General features: G+C 43.5%; 1 protein-coding gene across 2 annotated transcripts in view; it reads right to left on the bottom strand.

The window, feature by feature from the left end:
• Positions 1-12,521, bottom strand: part of gne (glucosamine (UDP-N-acetyl)-2-epimerase/N-acetylmannosamine kinase) — an 85,363-nt gene extending 72,842 nt beyond the window's left edge. Inside the window, exon 1 of one of the 2 annotated variants that reach the window (XM_072583712.1) lies at positions 12,465-12,521. The gene's annotated coding sequence lies outside the window, so the exon portion shown is untranslated. The remainder of the gene's footprint in view (positions 1-12,464) is intronic. The other variant, XM_072583713.1, reaches the window with a different exon arrangement.
• Between the last annotated feature and the right edge of the window lie 215 nt (positions 12,522-12,736).

The following is a 12,736-nucleotide window of genomic DNA, read 5'->3' as shown; positions in this document are numbered from 1 at the left end:
AAATTGCAAACACCTATGGCTGCAATATGCTCAAATTAACCCAAAGATGACAAACCAACACCATCCAACTGAGCACCACCTGCCAACAACTGTACTTCCGACACGAATGCCTCAGGAAACAGGTAGTACCACGATGTGTCAAATACAAACCACCCATAAGCTGGAAGAACAGCAGAACAGAACGGCCACAGGATGCTACGAGAAAGGATAAACGATGCCTACAACAGACTCCACAAATATGAACAAGAAATTATGAGAAAAAACTCTGTACACTAACGCGACTGACCATGAATGGACAAGTATGCTAGAATGAGCCCATCAACACTAAACAACAGTCGAACAAGACAAAGAAAAGACCAGCCCTACAAGAAAAACTGGCTAAGCTTACGCACAGCAATAACACGGACAATTTAGAGACTCGGATAAAGAACCTGTCGGACCGACCACTCTCAAACATGGAAAAAGCCGACCTAGTATGAGGGATGAACTTTAATCACAGGGACGCAGACAAAAAGGACTTCCTAGCAGCACTGAAATCCACCTTGAAAGACAACGGACTTATGGAAGAAATCCAGTCAGCCATCAAACAGACTGTAGCACCAGCACTAAGCAGAGAAAAAAGAAGGGTCCACCCTCAACACACTGAAAAAGGAAAGCCCTAAAAGTACTGAGAAAACACAGAAATATTGTTATCCTACCAGCAGACAAAGGGCATATGACTGTCATCCTGAAAAGAACACAATACATTGAAAAATCAAACACACTACTCGCAGATACAGACACCTACCAACAGGTGGCGATGGACCCAACTCCACAGCCAGAAAATCGAATTCCACATCCCTGAGGTAACTTTACACGTCAGGTGAAATTAACAAAACAGAGCTCCAAAGAATGAAACCTGAAGGATCCAACATACCCTGTTTCTACAGATTATCAAAAGGTACATAAACAAGGGGCCTCCGCAGACTCTTAGTCTCACTTCCCGACACACTGACATACAGACTAGCAAAGGAACTGCAACGCAAACTTAAACACCTCACAGAAGACGCAAGCCACTCCATGCATTCCACCCAGGAATTCCTTAGCATCAAAGACACCAAAGTAGAGAATGACGACATCATTGTTGTGGTTCTGCTCGCCAAGCTGAGAATTTGTGTTGCAGACGTTTCGTCCCCTGTCTAGGTGACACCCTCAGTGCTTGGGAACCTCCTGGGAAGCGCTTCTGTGATGTTTCCTCTGGCATTTATAGTGATTTGTCTCTGGCACTTCCGGTTGTCAGTTCCAGCTGTCCGCTGCAGTGGTCGGTATATTGGGTCCAGGTCGATGTGCTTATTGATTGAATCTGTGGATGAGTGCCATGCCTCTAGGAATTCCCTGGCTGTTCTCTGTTTAGCTTGTCCTATAATAGTAGTGTTGTCCCAGTCGAACTCATGTTGCTTGTCATCTGCGTGTGTGGCTACTAAGGATAGCTGGTCGTGTCGTTTCGTGGCTAGTTGGTGTTCATGGATGCGGACCGTTAGCTGTCTTCCTGTTTGTCCTATGTAGTGTTTTGTTCAGTCCTTGCATGGGATTTTAAACACTATGTTGGTTTTGCTCATGCTGGATATTGGGCCCTTTGTTCTGGTGAGTTGTTGTCTGAGAGTGGCTGTTGGTTTGTGTGCTGTTATGAGTCCTAGTGGTCGTAGTAGTCTGGCTGTCAGTTCAGAAATGTTCTTGATGTATGGCGATGTGGCTAGTCCGAGCTACAAATCTTCTCACAAAGTTTGAACACCTATGGGCCAGAGACGCTAAGACAAGCCAGGAAATGGGAATCCGGTGCCAACTGCCTAAGCGCCACATACGAACTCGGGTTCCTGCACGAATGCCGAAAGAATCGAATCCTTCCACCATGTGTCAGATACAGACCACCAGTCAACAACCCACAAGCCAGAGACACAGCCAGACAGAACAGATTCAGGATGATCCAGGTAATGATTACAGATGCTCACAACAGACTTCACAAATACAGACAAGAAATTGCGCGCCAAAAATCGTTAATTTCAAAAACCACCAATCAGGAATGGACCCGAACCATAGAACAGGCCGTCACCATAGGACAGAACAGGACCACACACCGCAAAAAAAAGGCACTAAAAGAAAAAAATGGCCAAACTAACACACAAGAGAGAGGACACCACAACACATACCTGGGTTAGAAACCGCTCCCACAGACAGCTCATAGACACGGAAGGAACAATACTGGCCAAGGGACTCAACTATAACCACAGGGACGCCAAGACAGTAGACTTCCTAGCAGCACTAAAATGCACACTCAGGAACAATGGACTGACAGAAGAGACACAACAAACAGTGAGACAAAGTATCGTACCCCTGTTAACAAGGAAAAGACAAACACACAACCTCAACACCAAGGACAGGGAAGCACTAAAAACACTAAGAATTATAAGAACATAATCATACTACCAGCAGACAAAGGCAGAATGACGGTCATCCTGGATAAAGCAGACTATACCCAGAAAGCACAACTACTTGCAGATACAAAGTTAAAATTCATACAACACCAGGTTATAGTCCAACAGGCTTAATTAGAAGCGCACTAGCTTTCGGAGCGATGGTCCTTCATCAGATGATAGTGGAGGGCTCAATCCTAACACAGAATTTATAACAAAAATTTACAGTGTGATGCAACTGAAATTATACATTGAAAAATTGATTGTTAAGCCTTTCATCTGTTAGAATACAGTGATAGTTTCACTTCTTTCATGTGTAAATCACAAAACCTTTTTTTAAAAAAAGTTGCATTCTCGTGTTAGCTGTTAACAATGGTGATAGCTAGACAATATGTTGAAGGAGTTAGCCCCCTGTATTCTCTGTCTATGACCTGATGTTTAGATTGATTCTAACCTAAAAAGTGAGATAACAGAGTTTTACGTAAATTCATGCAGTTTTTGAGCTCAGAGTTCTACATGAATGTATGCAGGTTTTGAGCAAAGTGCAATGTAACTCTGCAAGTACAAATTCACCCCACAAAATATATGTGTGCATGTGGGTCTTTGTCTGTCTGTGTGTGTGTGTCTGTCTGTCTAACACCGACATCTCCAAATCATGACTTGCAGATACCAACACCTACCAAAAGAGAGAGTTTGACCACATCTCACAGCTCACCAATAGGCTAAACAACACACTGAGGAACCTACAAAAAAATGGACAGATAACCAGGTTTGACCGACAGAGAATGAAACCTGAAAGCAACACCACCCCCAAATTCTATGGACTACCTAAAGTGCACAAACCAGACATCCCACTCAGACCCATTGTATCACTACCAGGGACACCATCACACAAACTGGCTAAAGAACTACAGCAGAAACTGAAACACCTGATCAGCGGATCCAGACACTCTATACAATCAACACAGGAATTCTTGGACATCATCAGAAATATACACATAGACAAGGAAGAAACTACGGTCTCATTCGATGTAATGGCACTGTTCACCTCTATCGACAAAACCCTAGCCAGAGAAACAATAGCCAACCTGCTGGACATACAGAACAGACAACAAGAAGGGGAACTTATCAACAAAGACTGCATACTCAAACTACTGGACCTGTGCCTCACAACACACTTCACATTCAACAACCAAATATACGAACAAATCAACGGCACACCCATGGGCTCACCCATCTCTGGACTCATAGCAGAAGTGGTAATGCAAAGATTAGAACAAACAGTCTTACCGCAAATTCAACCCAAACGCTGGGTCAGATATGTAGATGATACCTTCGTAATCATTTAAAAAACACAGAAATAGAGAACACACACTGGATCATCAACGCCACACTTACAGGAATCCGATTCACTAGAGAGGAAGAAAAGGACAACCAACTCCCATTCCTAGACGTGATGGTACAGAGAACACCGAACGGAGAATTCACCACAAAGGTATACAGGAAAGCCACACACACAGACCAAGTCCTAAACTACGAAAGAAAACACCCAAAACACACAAAAGAAGTTGCATCAAGACACTGTTCAAAAGGGCCACAACACACCAGAACTGCAAAAAGAGGAAGAAGAACACCTATACAATGTATTCACCAAAAACGGATACCCCCGCAATTTCATCAACAGATGCCTAAGGGAAAGACAACGGAACGAGGACATGCCACAACCCAAAGGACTAGCCAAACTACCATACATCAAGAACATTTCTGAACTGACAGCCAGACTACTACGAACACTAGGACTCATAACAGCACACAAACCAACAGCCACTCTCAGACAACAACTCACCAGGACAAAGGACCCGATACCCAGCATGAGCAAAACCAACATGGTGTATAAAGTCCCATGCAAGGTCTGCACAAAACACTACATAGGACAAACAGAAAGACAGCTAATGAGCCGTATCCATGAACACCAACTAGCCACGAAACGACACGACCAGCTATCCTTAGTAGCCACACACGCAGATGACAAGCAACATGAGTTCGACTGGGACAACACTACTACTATAGGACAAGCCAAACAGAGAACAGCCAGGGAATTCCTAGAGGCATGGCACTCATCCACAGATTCAATCAATAAGCACATCGACCTGGACCCAAAATACCGGCCACTGCAGCGGACAGCTGGAACTGACAACAGGAAGCGGCAGAGACAAACCACTACAAATGCCGGAGGAAAGATCACAAAAGCGCTTCACAGGAGGCTCCCAAGCACTGAGGATGTCACCTAGACAGGGGACGAAACATCTGCAACACAAATTCCCAGCTCGGGGAACAGAACCACAACAACGAGCACCCGAGCTACAAATCTTCTCACAAACTTTGATGATGAGATCATGGCTTCCTTCGACGTGTCGGCCCTATTCACATCAATGAACATTACCCTGGCCAAAGAAACACTGGCCTCACTGCTAGACAAACAAAGAACACAAACACCTGACAACATCAACTCCATCTGCAAGGAAAGCATCCTCAAACTAGTAGACCTGTGCTTAACAATCCGCTTCACCTTCAACAACAAGACCTACAAACAAATCAATGAGACACCTATGGGATCACCAATATCAAGATTCTAAGCAGAAGTGGTCCTGCAGAGGTTAGAATGAACAGCCCTTCCCACAGTCCAGCCCACGCTTTGGGTCTGCTATGTGGATGACACCTTTGCCATCATAAAAGTCAATAAATTAGAAGAAACCCACAAATACATAAACAACATCCTTACCAGGATAATGTTCATCAAAGAGGAAGAGAACAACAAGACTCCCCTTTTTAGACATCACGGTGGAACGCAAAGCCAATGCAGAGCTACAGACTAACATTTACAGGAAAACCACCACACTGACTAGATACTCAACTAAGGAGCAACCATTCTAACACCCACAAATGGAACTGCATCAGGACATTATTTAAACAAGTCACAACACAGTGTAGCACCCAGGAACTAAGAGAAGCCAAGGAAAAACACTGTACAACTTATTCAGGAACAATGGATACCCGAGAAGCGCAGTCCACCGATTCCTATACAACAGTCTTAAACAAGACGACACAACAGGCTCAGAAACTCTAGCCACCTTGCCATAAATTAAAAACATCTCAGAGATGACGGCCAGACTACTCTGGCCCCTAGGCATCATGGCAGCCCACAAACATTTTACTGCACTGAAACAGCTCCTGATAAATTTAAAGAACCTGTACCAACAACTAGCAGATCAACGGTCCTGTACAATATACAATATGCAAGGACTGTAACAAACATTACATTGTACAGATGGATAGGAAACTAGCACCAACTAGCCACCAAAAGACATGACCAACTATCACTGGTATCCATACACACAGGTGAAGAGGAACACCAGGTCGACTTGGTCAACACATCCATCCTGGGACAGGTTAAACAAAGACACACATGGGAATTCCTAGAGGCTGAACATTCAAACCAGAACTCCATTAACAAACGTATCGATTTGGACCCCATTTACCACCACACAGAAAAAGAACTGGAAATGATATCACCCACCACAACAGACCAAGACAGATAAATAGCAAATGGGACAAAACACCAGTGCTTCATCAGAGACTCAATGGTGACATTACCTAGCATGGTGACGAAACATCGGAGAGTAAATCTACCAGCTCAGCGAGCAAACTTACAATGTAACAACAATCAAGAAAGGAGACAGAAATCTGGAATGAAGCAGCCAATTATTCACACACAGGTCATTGGGAGACTACAAAACAGGTAAAGGGAAATAGACAGGCAAACATGTAGATAAATAGACGAGAGGTGCAAAATCAACAAAGTGGTACTGTTGGGTTTTTTTCATCATCCTAGAATGAACAAGAACATAAACACTAAGAGCAGGTGGTGGCCGTCCAGCCCTTCAAGCCTGCTTCGCCATTCAATAAGATCATGGCTGATCTTTTTGTGGATTCAGCTCCACTTACCCGCGTTTTCACCTATCCCTTAATTCCTTTATTATTCAAAAAAAATCTATTTCAGCTTTAAAAACGTTTACTGAAGTAGCGTCAACCACTTCACTGGGCAGAGAATTCCACAGATACACAACCCTCTGGGTGAAGAAGGTCCTTCTCAATTCAGTCCTAAATCTCCTCTAATCTTGAGGCCATGCCCTCTTGTCTTAGTTTCACTTGCCAGTGGAAGCATTCTCTGTACTTCTACCTTATCCATTGCCATCGTAATTTTGTGTGTTTCCATAAGATTCCTCCTCATTCTTCTGAATTCCAATGAGTATAATCCCAGTCTACTCAGTCTCTTCTAATAAGGGTTGTTAAGAAAGCATATGGTGTTTTGGCTTTCATTAACAAGGGGATTGAATTTAAGAGCCGTGAGATCTTGTTACAGCTCTATAAAAGTTTGGTTAGACCGCACTTGGAATACTGTGTCCAGTTCTGGTCGCCCTATTATAGGAAAGATGTGGATGCTTTGGAGAGGGTTCAGAGGAGGTTTACCAGGATGCTGCCTGGAATGGAGGGCTTATCTTACGAAGAGAGGTAGACTGAGCTTGGACTCTTATCATTGGAAAAAAGAAGGAAGAGAGGGGACCTAATTGAGATGTACAAGATAATGAGAGGCATATATTGAGTTGATAGCCAGAGACTTTTTCCCAATGCAGAAATTGTTTACACGAGGGGTCATAGTTTTAAGCTGTTTGGCGGAAAGTATAGAGGGGATGTCAGAGGCGGGTTCTTTACACAGAGAGTTGTGGGAGCATGGAATGCGTTGCCAGCAGCAGTTGTGGAAGCGAGGTCATTGGGGATATTTAAGAGACTGCTGGACATGCAGATGGTCACAGAAATTTGAGGGTTCGTACATTAGGTTTACCTTACATGAGGATCAATGATCGGCACAACATCGTGGGCTGAAGGGCCTGTTCTAAGCCAACTCCCTCACCTGTGGAATCATTCCTGATGAAGGGCTTTTGCCCGAAACGTCGATTTCGCTGCTCGTTGGATGCTGCCTGAACTGCTGTGCTCTTCCAGCACCACTAATCCAGTATTTGGTTTTCAGCATCTGCAGTCATTGTTTTTACCCACCTGTGGAATCAACCTAGTGAACCTCCTCTACACTCCCTCCACTGCCAGTACGTCCTTTCTCAAGTAAGGAGACCAAAACTGCACACAGTCCTCCAGGTGTGGCCTCACCATCACCCTATACAGCTGCCACATAACCTCCCTGCTTTTAAACTGAAACTCTTTAGCAATGAAGGACAAAATTCCATTTGCCTTCCTAATCATTTGTTGTACCTGCAGACCAACCTTCTGTAATTCATGCACAAGGACACCCAGGACCCTCTGCACAGCAACATGCTGCAACTTTTTACCATTCAAGTAAGAATCCTTTTTACGGTTACTTCTACCAAAATGGATGACTTCCCATTTATTAACATTGCATTCCATCTGCCAGACCTTTGCCCACTCACTCAAAGTAACTATGTTTCTCTGCAAAGTTTCACAGTCCTCTGCACACTTTCCTCTGCCACTCATTTTAATGTCATCTGCAAACTTTGTCTCTCTACACATGATCCCCAACTCCAAACCATCTATGTAAATTGTGAATAATTGCAGTCCCAATACTGATCCCTGAGGCACACCACGAGTCACTGATTGCCAGCCAGAATAGCACTCATTTATTCCCACTCTTTGCTTCCTGTTCGTCAGCCAATCCTCTATCCAGGCTAATACTGTACCCCGACACCATGCATCCTTGTCTTATGCAGCAACCTCTTGTGCAGCACCTTGTCAAAGACCTTTTGGAAATCTAGGTACACCACATCAAATGGGTCCCTGCTGTCCAGCTTGCTCAAAATGTCTTCCTAGAATTCCAAAATATTTATTAAGCATGACCTGCCCTCATGAACCCATGCTGTGTCTGTCCAATGGGGCAGTTTCTATCAAGATGTCTTGCTATTCCTTCCTTGATAATACATTCAAGCATCTTCCCCAATACAGAGGTTAAACTCACTGGGACATAATTCTCCATTTTCTGTCCACCTCCCTTTTTAAGCAGTGGCGTCACATTTGTTGTTTTCCAATCTGCTGGGACCACCCAGAGTCCAGCGAATTTTGTGAAATTACAACCAGTGCACTTGCTATTTCTCCAGCCATTTCTTTTAGGACCCTGCGATACATTCCATCAGGGCCAGGAGGCTTGTCTATCCTTAGCTCCATTAGCTTGCCGAATACTAGCTTCATCAGAGGCTCACTGATGATGTTACCTGGTATGGTGATGAAACATCTGAAATCATCTCAACAAGAACCGTGGGCGGCACGGTGGCACAGTGGTTAGCACTGCTGCCTCACAGCGCCGGAGACCCGGGTTCAATTCCCGCCTCAGGCGACTGACTGTGTGGAGTTTGCACGTTCTCCCCGTGTCTGCGTGGGTTTCCTCCGGGTGCTCCGGTTTCCTCCCACAGTCCAAAGATGTGCAGGTCAGGTGAATTGGCCATGCTAAATTGCCCCTAGTGTTAGGTAAGGGGTCGATGTAGATATAGGGGTATGGGTGGGTACGCTTCGGCGGGGCGGTGTGGACTTGTTGGGCCGAAGGGCCTGTTTCCACACTGTAAGTAATCTAATCTAATCTAATCTAAAAGCAAACTTACATCCAGAACTAGCTCTTCCATAATAATGATTGCTTCCAGGTCCTGACCTACCTTCATCTCTTTGTCAATTTCTGGCATGTTATTAGTGTCCTCACTGTGAAGACTGATATAAAATACCTGTTCAATGTCTTGGCCATTTCATCATCTTCCATAACTAAATGCCCCTTCTCATCTTCTAAAGGATCAACATTTACTTTAGCCACTCTTTTTCATTTTATATATTTATAGAAACCTTTGCTATCTGTGCTAGTTTTTCCTCATGTTCTATCTTACTTTTCTATATCGCTCTTTTTGTGGCTTTCTGTTGACCTTCTAGTTTCATGCTGTTCTTGGCCACTTTATATGCCTCCTCTTTCAATTTGATAGACCCCCTATTCCTTAGACACCGATGGTAGATTACCCCTTTTCTTACAGTCCTTCCTTTTCACTGGAATATACTTTTGCTGAGCACTTTGAAAAATTGACTTTAAAATCCTCCACTGCTTGCTAACTGTCCCATCTTGAAACTTTGTTTCCAGACTACTTTGGCCAAGTCCTTACTCATTCTACTGTATCTCCCTTGTTTAAGCACAGGACCCTGATATTGGATTTTACCTTCACACTCTCCATCTGTATTTTAAATTCAACCATACTGTGATCGCTCCTTCCAAGAGGATCCCTAACTATGAGGTCATTAATTATTCTTGTCTCATTACACTGGACCAGATCTAGGATAGCTTGCTTCCTCGTTGGTTCCATTACAAACTGTTCAAGAAACCCGTCATGGATAAACTCAACAAACCTCTCCTCAAGGTAAAAACAATGACTGCAGCTGCTGAAAACCAAATACTGGATTAGTGGCGCTGGAAGAGCACAGCAGTTCAGGCAGCATCCAACTCTCCTCAAGGCTACCCTGACCGTTCTGGTTCGAACATGTAGAATTCAATGTAGAATTCACTGCCGTACCATTTTTACAGGCATTAGTTATTTCTTTGCTTATTGCCTGTCCCAATGTGATGTTATTATTTGGTGGACTATCGACTATGCCTATCAGTTATCTTTTCTTCTTAGAATTTCTAATTTCCACCCAAATGGACTCAACCTTATTCTCCATACAGCCTGTTGTTATGAAGGTGTAAGAGGTACTGTACTTTTAAGAGTGTTGAAGGACTTAGCAAGCACACAGAGTGCTGGAAAATTTACAATGTAACATTTGGTCCAGCAGCTAGCAATACCAGAGTTGCTATGAGACAAAAACAAATTCAAATTTGGCCAACCGGTTTAAATTATGTCCCAAAAGACTAGGCTCCAATCAAGTTTGAATTTGGTATTTTGACAATATTATAACTAATGAAACAATCCAATGCTTTGGGGTAGGGAACTAAAAAAAAATTGAACAGCTGGAGGAGAACATGCAGACTGCCTAGACAATAGCTCTCTGAAAGGTACCTTTATCTATCAAAGACCTGTGATACAGAAATCCCTAAGAAGAAAAGACAGAGGAAGATACAAAGAGAAGATTTGAGAGCTGGCTGGTTTTGAAATTTGTAGTTTTTGGTAAATCTTAATTGGGAGTTTTATCAGATCAATATTGTAGAAGGGAAAGTAAAAGATAGATTAGAGAAAGGAGTTGTAAATAGTTGTTAGTTAATATTCTATGTTAGACTTAAAGAATAAAGTTCTTAATTTTTTTGTACTTTAAATATAGTGACTTTTGGGATTGTTCTTGGCCTCTCAAATTTTAACAGATTACAGCGCAGGTTAAATCATTTCTGTGTCGCAGTTTTAAATTAGCAGGGGGTTTTGCCCCATGTCGTAACACTGCATTATCTCTAAGTAGCACCCTGATGTCATCCTTGAATATCAAAGCTACACCACCTCCCTTACTTTCCTGTCTGTCCTTCTGAATAGTCTGATACCCCTGGATATTTAATCCACTGTTGTGACCATCTTGTAACCTTGTCTCTGTAATGACTACTAAATTATATTCATTTGCGATGATTTGTGCTGTCAACTCATCAACCTTATTACGAATGCTACGAGTATTCAGGTAAAGTGCCCTTACGCTAGCTTTCTTACCCTCGTGATTTCCAACATCTCTAATATCTCCTGAGTTATCCTTCCTTTTTACTTCTTAAAGTTTCCACGTGAAAGGAATAAAGGGAGTAGAATTTTTGAAGTACATTTCGGAGAACATTTTTGGCTAGCATACAATAAGTCCAATAACAGACAGAGGGATGCAAGGTGGAATGGGGTACACAAAAACATCTGCAAAGGGATATAAAAGGTTAAATGACTGTGCATGAGAAGCATGTAATTTGAAACACTAAGTGCACATGTTGACCTTTGTTGCAAGAGAATGGAGTAAAAAGGGAGTTCTTGTTACAACTATTCAAGGAAATGGTAAGATCACACCCAAAGTAGAATGGCCAGTTTTTGTTTCCTTGTTTAACAAGGGTTATACTTGCATCAGAAATAGTTCAAAGATGGTTCACTAAACTGATTCCTGGGATGAAAGGGTTGTTTCTGAGGAAAGGTTAAGTAGGTAGGGCCTCTACCATTTGGAGATCGGAAGAATAGAGATGGCCTTTTTGAAACAAAGTTCAGAGAAAACTCACCAAGCAGATGATGTTCATGGGGACAATTTAAAAGTAGAATTCACCACTTAGGGCACAGATGAGGATGAATTTCTTTTTTCAAAGTGCCATTAGCCTTTGAATTCTCATCTGCCAGTAGTAGAGGCTGGTCATTGCTTACAATATACTCTAAGTTGTATTTGACAGATTTTTCGTCGATAAGGAGGTTGAAAGTTAAGAAGCTTTGACAAAGGGTCAGTTAGACTCAAAACGTCAGCTCTTTTCTCTCCTTACAGATGCTGCCAGACCTGCTGAGATTTTCCAGCATTTTCTCTTTTGGTTTCAGATTCCAGCATCCGCAGAAATTTGTTTTTATGAAAGTTAAGGGTAAGCAAGGGGTTATAGGAAGATTCACAAACTTATCGAATAGAATAACAACCCAAAGAACTCTGGATCGTGAAATCTGACCCAAAAACAGCAATCGCTGGAGAATCTCAGCGGGTCTGATGGTATCTGTAGAGAGAGAGGAGAGTTAACATTTTGATCCAGTGATCCTTTTTCAGGAGGGTTACTGGACTCACACTTTAACTCCGCTTCCTCTAACCCGGACCTGCTGAGTTTCTCCTGCCATTTCTGTGTTTGTTAATTCTATCGCAGCGATAACCGTCAGACAGGGTTGGCTCGCCCCGCCCCTCCTCTCCCCTCCCGGGGCCCAAACCGTGTGTGGCGCGGGGTTATTGAGCACCCGTCCACCCACCCCGTCCGCCCGGGCCCCTTACCTCCGCCCGCTCCTCTCTCCTCTCCTCTCCGCTCCGCTCTGGGTCCGTCCCCCCGCCGCCCCTCCCGAATGGTGCCGCCCCTCCCGAATGGTGCCGCCCGCTGACACGGTGACGTAGACCATTGCCATGGCGCCCGCACCCTCGGCCTAGTCTCGGCCTGAAGCCCGTTTTTCCTGCCTGAGTGTAATGGCGCTGAACTTCCTTTTGTTCCGTTTGACAGAAAGTGCAGTTACACACAGTCTGATAGGCTGAAGAGACTGTTAAAAAGTATA

The sequence above is a fragment of the Chiloscyllium punctatum genome, chromosome 14 (assembly GCF_047496795.1).
Source record: "Chiloscyllium punctatum isolate Juve2018m chromosome 14, sChiPun1.3, whole genome shotgun sequence".
Classification (NCBI taxonomy): Eukaryota; Metazoa; Chordata; class Chondrichthyes; order Orectolobiformes; family Hemiscylliidae; genus Chiloscyllium; species Chiloscyllium punctatum.
This window is presented reverse-complemented; position numbering and strand designations above follow the sequence as displayed.